General features: G+C 41.4%; 1 pseudogene; it reads left to right on the top strand.

Moving 5' to 3' along the window:
- Nucleotides 1–262: 262 nt before the first annotated feature.
- LOC118196236 (uncharacterized) lies at nt 263–2,651 on the top strand (annotated as a pseudogene).
- Nucleotides 2,652–9,061: the final 6,410 nt, after the last annotated feature.

The following is a 9,061-nucleotide window of genomic DNA, read 5'->3' as shown; positions in this document are numbered from 1 at the left end:
TTTCTATAAGTGAATTGTGTTGTGCTGAATCTGCTGCTGACTGAGCAAATATTTCTCGTATAATTCGGAGGTAAGCCACGCAAATTCTTAGTATTATTTATGCTTATATTCGGATAGCTTACCTGCAAAAGTGTTTCTCTCACGTTAATGTTTACATTAACTTTATTTATTTTGCACTAGTGTCGTATGTGAACTTATTAGTGACTGATTATTGTGTATTTATTTGTGTCATATTGGCAATATATATTTGTTTTTGTGAATCATGGCTCCACCACAACCCATCGCAGACGATTTTAATATTTCACGTGTTTTCGTCAAACCTCCCCCATTTTGGAAGGTCAACCCTACTTTGTGGTTTGCACAACTAGAGGCCTAGTTTGATATCGCCGGAATCACTGTTGACTCCACAAAATTCAATCATGTGATATCTGCAATCGAATCTGATTCTCGAATCTGATTGATGCAATCGAATCTGATTCTCAATAGCGTGTGTGATATCGTTTTACACCCACCTGTGACTGGCAAATATGATACACTAAAAACACGCTTAATTGAATTGCATTCTGAAAGTGAGGAGTCAAAGATACGTACACTTCTTCAAGGGCTAGAACTTGGCGATCAACGCCCATCACAATTACTTTGCCGTATGCGAAACCTCGCTGGAGAGACCGTTGGAGAACCTTTGTTGAAATCCCTATGGATATCTCGTCTCCCGCAAAATACACAAAGTATTCTTGCTGCCTTAAATGATGATCTTCCAAAACTAGCAGTTGTAGCTGATAAAATTACAGATCTCACAACTCTCCCGCACATAAATAGTGCTGCTACGGCATCTACCTCTTCCATTGAACAGCAAGTTGCAGAGCTGACAAAGCAGGTAAATGAACTTTCGCTAGCCCTCAAAAACAGCCGTGAGCGTTCCTGTGAACGAAGAGACTATTCCCAAAGCAACAGTAGGCGTAATACACTAGTGTGCAAAAATTATAGACGAAGCCGAAAAATTAGCATATCAGCTGAACGAAGAGGCAGAGCGGACAGAAAGACCAATCAGGAGATTAAGTAAGGTGATGTACGATAGCACATGCGCAGATATGCAGGTAGACGTAATGGAGGAGTGTCTCAGTAGTATAAAACATGTTGGCGGTGTAAGATCAGTATTTCTGGCAAAGAGATTGCACGCCGTATAGCAGTTAAAATCACACCGAGTAGCTGCCTCAGCGAGAAATGGCGAATAATCAATCTGTTAGACGACATCTGGACGCTTTTACCCGAGGTCGAATCATTGCGAAGCTGAAGAAAGGCCGCAGTGTGACAAGTGTGGCTGCAGAGTTCGGAATTGCTCACAGAATCGTTTCACGACTTTGGAGAAAATTTCAAACTACAGGAACAGCTATCCGGGGGTTTAGTAGTGGTCGTCCACGAGGAACCACACCCGCAGATGACCGGTATATTGCCTTACAGGCCAGAAGAAACAGGCGACAGACAGCGGGAGAAATCGCTAGACACACGACACAGGCGAATGGACGACCGATATCGCGTTTTAACGTGGCCAGAAGACTGCACGGTGGTGGTCTATTTGCACGACGCCCTGTACGGTGTGTACCTCTAACGCCTGCCCATCGGAGAAGGCGTTCTCTGTGGTGCCGGAAACACCGGAATTGGAGAGACAATGAATGGGGACGAGTACTCTTTACAGATGAGAGCAGATTCAGTCTGAGTAGCGATTCTCATCGCATACTCATCTGGAGAGAGCGGGGAAGCCGCAATCATCCCTCGAACATCATTGAAAGGGGCAGGTATGGAGGTGGCGGTGTTCTCGTTTGGGATGGCATCATGCTTGGTAGTCGTACAGACCTTCACATCTTCGACGCAGGTTCAGTCAACGGGACCCGTTATTGTAACGAGATTCTTCTTCCATATGTGCGTCTTTTTAGAGGCGCTATGGGTCCGCAGTTCCTTTTCATGGACGACAATGCACCATGTCATCGCACAGTAGCTGCCGAACAGCTCTTAGAGAGTTGAGGATATTGAACGTATGGATTGGCCGGCACGATCTCCGGATCTCAATCCCATTGAGCATGTATGGGATTTTCTAGGCAGACGCTTGACAGCTTGTACCTTACCACCAGTAACGATTCCGGAGCTTCCATTGGTGCTGCAAGACGAATGGGCAGCAATGCCTCAACAACTCATTGACACCCTCATTCTCAGCATGGGCAGACGCTGTGAAACCTGCCTAGCAATCAGGGGAGATCATATCCCCTATTAAAGATCGGATGTTTCTTGCTGGACACCCATCACAGGGATGTTTCGGCCTTCAGTCGCAATGAATGGGCGACTCCATTCTACTTTTCAATAAAGCCTCTTTTTATCCCTCTGATTTCTTTTTTAGTAAGTGTTGCTTACATTACTCATGTCCTTACGTATTGGGGATCTTACGGTATTAAATGTGTTGATTTGGAAAGCTTTTGTACAAAGTTATATTGAAAAAAAACGTCTCGTCCTTAATTTTTGCACACCAGTGTAGATCTAGTGGACGCTATCGACAGTATAAAGAACCGTGCAACAACATCTGTTTCTACTATACTAATTTTGGTTCCAAGGCACGAAAATGTGTTTCTCCGTGCAATTTCCGGCAGTCGGAAAACTAGATCGACGATCGCTTGCCGGCCAACGTTGCGACCGCCACATCAATCGAATTCTTTTGGCCGATTCATCCTCAAAGCTGACTTTTTTAATTGATACCGGAGCCGATTTATCTGTCATTCCCAAGAGTTACAGTCAGCATGCCAAAATACCAGCTGCATTGGAACTCTTTGCCGCTAACGGCACTAAAATTGCAACGTATGGCACCAAACTTTTGACCATCAATTTAAACTTACGTCGCTCATTTACTTGGCCTTTTATCCCTGCAGACGTCAATCAACCCATCATAGGTGTTGACTTTCTCACAAAGTTCAACTTACTCATAGACAACTCATAGACAGTTAAAAACAACCGTTTAATTGATGGACAAACAAAACTACATTCTTGCGGTAGACGTCCTAATGTGAACCCGCTCAGTACTAGCATTCATATTTTGATGGGCAACTCAAAATTTGACAAAATTCTTGCAGATTACCCTAGCTTGACCCCTCAGGGGAAGTTATTGGCTATATTTAGTGCTCGATTGTGAAAAATTGAAAAAGTATTGTATTTGTGATAAAAGTTATTTTTTGGAAAGCCAATAAGAAAAACTTCCCAGGAGTTTGGTACCTTGTCGTGGTCTGAGGGCTCCTCCTCCTAAGGGAGGAGGTCGAAATCCAAACTCCAAGAAATTCAATTGGGGAAACCCCAGGGTCCCAATTGATTTAGATCAAAAATGGATAAATATGTACAGACAGAGACTGTTCCTCAAAATGAACTGATAGAAGAAGCTAGATTATTAATTAGTGACATTGAAACTTGTTTGGTAGAGGCAACTAGAGTAACAGTTCCTCTAAGAAAGAAAGTTTTTAAAGCGCAAGAAGCGCTATTTAACTTTATAGTTTCTCAAGCGTTGGAAATTGAAAACTTAAAGGGAAAATTGGATGTAGTTCAGAAACCACAGATAGAGAAGTCATTTTCAGATATTATTAAAGAACAGAAGATGGAGAAAAAAGTCGTATCAAAGAAAGATAAAATTAAGAGAAAAGATGAACATGTGGCTCTTATTTATTCTAAAGTGAAAGGAGGGTCTTCAGAGGAAGTGAAGATGAAAGTTGTCGAAACTATTGATCCTGCAAAGTTAAAAATAGGGATTAGAAATGTTAGAAAAATAAATAATGGTGGAATTGTTATTGAGTGTTTAAATCATGAAGAAATTGATAAATTAGAAGAGGAAATTAAAACAAATGAATTGTTAAAAGAAGATATTGAAGTCAGAGCTCCGATTAAGGAAAATCCAAAAATTATATTATATAATATTGATTTGGAAGTTGGAAAAGAGGAATTACAGGAAGCTGTTATTAAACAAAATCTTATATTTGAAGATGGTGGTTTTATTCCACTTTTTCGGATAAAAGGAAAGAATAATAAGGCTCATTGGGTGGTAGAGATCCAACCTAATAAATTTAGAAATGTTATTAATCAAGGAAAGATTAATTTTAACTGGTTTCGCATAAATGTTAAAGAATATTTGAATGTAGTGAGATGCTACAAATGTCAGGAATTTGGGCATTTTCACAAAGGATGTACTAAAGATTCAATATGTGCTAATTGTGCACAAAAAGGACATAATCACTGGGATTGTAAAAATAGTCCAGTATGTATAAACTGTACAAATGTGAATAACAAGTATAAAATGAGGTTAGACGTGCGGCATTCGAGTTTGGATAAAGATTGTTCATGTTTAAAGAGACAATATGATTTATTAATCAGAAGGACAAATTATGGCTTTTAGAAAAGAATAGAAATAAAAAGAAGTTTTTAATAAATTGTATAAAAAATCTGATTTATGCTAGATGTGTTCGAGAAGGTCACAATCATCGGGATTGTAAAAAAGGTCCAGAATGTATTAATGTTTAAAAAGATAATATGACGTTTTGATTAGAAGAACTGATTATGGTTAATAGTTCTATTAAATTAAAATATGCAAAGGATTTGTATTTGTTTGAAAATGTAATAAGTCATTTATGAGATTAATAGTTTGTTTATTGAATTTGTAAGAAAAGAATTTTTTCAGTCTCTGTTCTAATTATTAAATAATTTTTGTTATTAAAAGAAAATGATCTAATTATCTTATGAAATACAAATTGTATAAATGATTTATTTTATGTATGAAATACAAGTTGTATAAATGTTTGTTTAAAAATGTTGTAATCCTAAAAAGGATATTTTGTTATGTAAAAAGTTTATGTAATTGTGTAAATTTTATGATTTGTATTTTTGATTTTGATTAATAAAAGGATATTTGTTGGCGAGGGCAATGGATCTTTCGGCCAGTGGAGGGTACAGTATGGTGGATGAATTTATCCTAAATAGAAGTTCCATTAAACCCTGCATATACTAAAAGGTACACAGGATAGATTACCGGTCTTACCCTAGCTTGACGAATTCTTCGCAAACTTTTGAGAGGCCACCAATGTCAACGATTTTCCATCACATTGAAAGTAAAGGACCTCCTATTTTCTCCAAACCTAGAAGATTATCTCCAGAATTACTTCAAGCTGCACGTCAAGAGTTTGATTTTCTCCTATCAAAAAGCATCATTCAGCCTTCAAAAAGTCCTTGGGCAAGCCCCCTGCACATGGTTCGTAAGGCTAATGGCGACTGGCGACCGTGCGGGGATTGTCGTCGCTTAAATGCCGTTACAATTCCGGATCGCTATCCCGTACCCCATATTCAGGATTGCACTCAAATGTTTTCAGGAAAGAACATATTCTCAACACTTGATTTAGCACGTGCCTATCATCAAATTCCTGTTAACCCTGCAGACATTCCGAAAACTGCCGTCACAACCCCTTTTGGTCTTTTTGAATTTTTGGCTATGCCGTTTGGTTTACGAAATTCAGGCCAAACTTTCCAGCGTTTTATACATGAAGTTTTATTTGGATTGGATTTTTGCATCCCTTATTTTGACGACATCCTTATTGCATCGACTAGCGAAGAAGAGCACATCCGTCATCTTCGTCAAGTGTTTGATCGTTTGAATAAACATGGTTTGACATTAAACCCTAACAAATGTGTACTCGGAAAACCATCTGTTTCATTTTTAGGTTGCCTCATTACTGCCTCAGGTGTAAAACCCCTGCCTGAGAAAACAAAAGCAATTGCCGACTTTCCGAAACCTACCACTATTGTCGAGCTCAGACGTTTTTTAGCCATGATAAACTTTTATCGCCGCTTCTTACCCAAAGCAGCTGAGACCCAAGCTTCACTGAATGAACTCTTAAAAGACTCACGTAAAAATGATAAACGCCCTGTTCCTTGGAACGGCGAACTTAGTCAGGCATTTGAAAAATGTAAACATGACCTTAGTAATGCTGCAACTCTCTCCTATCACTCTCCTAACCCTGTTAAGTTTAGGATTGTGTATCCATAGATCGCCAATAGATGGCGGTAGTGTTTGTTTGTAAAAAGAAACTGTGATGTCAATTATGTATATGTATTCAGTTCGTCTTTGGTGTTCGTGAATAAATGTTGTGTGGAAGAACGCTCCTCTGTTTATTACTTTAACTGCGATCCAGTCTGATTTATTAGAGATTTACTCATATTTTGTTTAAACCCAAAGCTGAGTGTTATGGTCGACGCTTCTGACATTTCCATCGGAGCTGTCTTAAACGTTCGACATTCTAATGACTACCAGCCGCTAGGATTTTTCTCACGTAAACTGTCCCCTACAGAACAAAAATACAACATGTATGACAGAGAATTATTAGCTATTTACGCAGCTATTAAGTAGTTCAGGCATAATCTTGAAGGTCAACATTTCACTATATTTACTGATCACCGACCTCTAACTTATGCATTCACATCAAAATCAAATTCTGCTTCCCCGAGACAAATTCGGCATTTAAATTATATAGCTCAATTCAGCACAGATATTCAGCATATATCAGGTTCCAGCAATGTCGTCGCGGATACTCTCTCACGTATTCAGGGCATCGATGCCAATGCACCACTGGATTTCATGCTCATTGCTCACTCGCAAGCCACTGATGAGGAGTTAAAACGTCTGAGTGAAGACCCAAACTGCTCGCTGAAATTCCAGTCATTACAACTTACTCGGGACCTCCAACTATAGTGCGATACTTCCAACAACAGACCGCGACCTTATGTACCACTTGAGTTCAGGAAAAAAGTTTTTGACTGTTTTCACAACCTATCGCACCCAGGTATCCGGACTTCCAAAAAGCTCATACAAGAAAGATTCGTTTGGCCATCCATGCTAAAGGACATTGCCAACTGGACTCGTTCCTGCATTATGTGCCAACGTTCAAAAGTTACCCGGCACACACATAGCCCTTTGGAAAAAATTGCGATGCCATCCGAACGATTCGACCATGTCCATATAGTCATCGTCGGTCCTCTGCCACCATCTGACGGTTATCGATATCTACTCACCTGCATTGACAGATTTACTCGTTGGCCTGAAGCTTTTCCCATTCAGGACATCTCTGCTGACTCTGTGGCTCGACAATTCATCACCGGTTGGATTGCACGATTTGGTGTACCATCAGTTGTGACTACTGATCAAGGTCGACAATTCCAGTCACACCTTTTCGCTTCTCTGACATCTATGCTTGGAATACGCCAAATTCGCACTTCACCATACCATCCTTCCGCCAACGGCTTAGTGGAACGCTTACATCGCGACCTGAAAGCAGCCCTGAAGTGCCGTAATGGCACCCGTTGGACTACTTCACTTCCTCTTGTGCTTCTTGGTTTGCGTTCTTCTTTCAAGCAAGACCTCGCAGGTACATCCGCTGAACTTGTCTACGGCACACCCCTTCGATTACCATCTGAGTTCTTTCAGCCATCCTCTGCTCCAGTCGATCCAGCATCCTTTATCCAGACTTTCCGAGAGGCGATGAAGAAGCTGTCTCCGACTCCTCCTTCGTGCCACAACAAATCTGCCCCTTTCGTGCACCACGCACTGAGCACTTGCACTCACGTGTTTGTGCGAAACGACGCGGTCAAACCACCACTCACTCCTCCGTACGATGGACCCTTCAAGGTCTGTGCACGTAACAATAAGCATTTCACCGTTCTCGTGGACGACAAGGAAACCGTTCTGAGCATAGATCGTCTGAAGCCTGCTTTCTTCAAAGCTTCAAACACTCAGGTTCCTGTGACCAGCGATCCTCCTGACGCCCCGGATCAAACTGCTACTCCGGATACTCCTCCTTCGACCGACCTTACGCTTCCTCCCAGTGCTCCACCAGTCGTCACACGATCGGGAAGACGTGTTCGCTTCAACACCAGATATTTGTGAGCTGATTTTTTTCATCGTACCTTTGGTACTCGGGGGGATACTGTGGAGAACTCTTTATTATTATTATTTGTCCGCTGCCCCGAGAGAGGGCGCTACCAGCTTTCTCCCTCTTCCTCTCTGGAGGAAAATTCGAACTGGTTACTCGGTTCCTGCTGCCGTCGATGAAGAACGCACTCACCTCTCTTTCCCTCCGTGATGTTATCGTGGCTGTAATATGACTTTCTTGATTTTTTACTCATGCGGACTTGCGAACTGTAAAAATACTCATCTTGTAACTTTATGCAATGTGATTGTGTATAAGTGAATATATGTTAAAATATATATCATCCTAGAATTAAATATAAATGTTAATATTACCGAGTCAGATTTTGTTAACATTCAACGTGCAATCAAAAATGGCATCAATCAACAACCGTCATAGTGGTCTCGCGTAGAGGTGCGAGCCGTAATTCGATTCTTATGGGCCAAGAATGTGGCCGAATCCGAAATTCACAGACAAATCATTGAGGTATACGGGTACAAAGCAATGAGTAGACAACAGGTAGCGGAATGGTGTCGTTCTTATCAAGCGGGCAGGGAGCATGTGGAAAACCACAATATGGAAGCGAGCGGCCGTCCAAGTTCTTCAAGGACGGATATCAACACGGCACGTGTTGAATAAATCATCCAAAGGAATCGACGAGTAACCGTGCGTGAGATTGCCTCAGAGTTGGACCTGAGTTATGGTAACGTTCAGCGTATCGTAACCGATGAGTTGCGATATTCCCAAAGTTTGTGCCCGCTGAGTTCCACGTGCGTTGTCCGCGGAGCATAAGGCCACTCGAATGATGTGCAGCCTCACATTTCTTCAGCGATACTATTCAGACGGCCAACACTTCATTGATCGCATCGTTACCGGCGATGAAATATGGCTTCATCACTTCACCCCCACATCCAAAAGAGCCACGATGGAGTGGAAACACGCTGGATCACCGACGAGGAAGAAGTTTAAGGTCACACCCTCTGCCGGTAGAGTGATGGCAACCGTTTTCTGGGATACGACTGGTGTTATGCCATTAAGGCCGATCGTTATTGTGCCACCTTAACGAAATTGCGAAAAGCCATCCG

The sequence above is a fragment of the Stegodyphus dumicola genome, chromosome 2, assembly GCF_044657685.1.
Source record: "Stegodyphus dumicola isolate Sdum_Otavi_A_Nest chromosome 2, ASM4465768v1".
Lineage (NCBI taxonomy): Eukaryota > Metazoa > Arthropoda > Arachnida > Araneae > Eresidae > Stegodyphus > Stegodyphus dumicola.
Note: the sequence above shows the minus strand (reverse complement) of the source record. Positions and strands in the feature narration are given on the sequence as shown.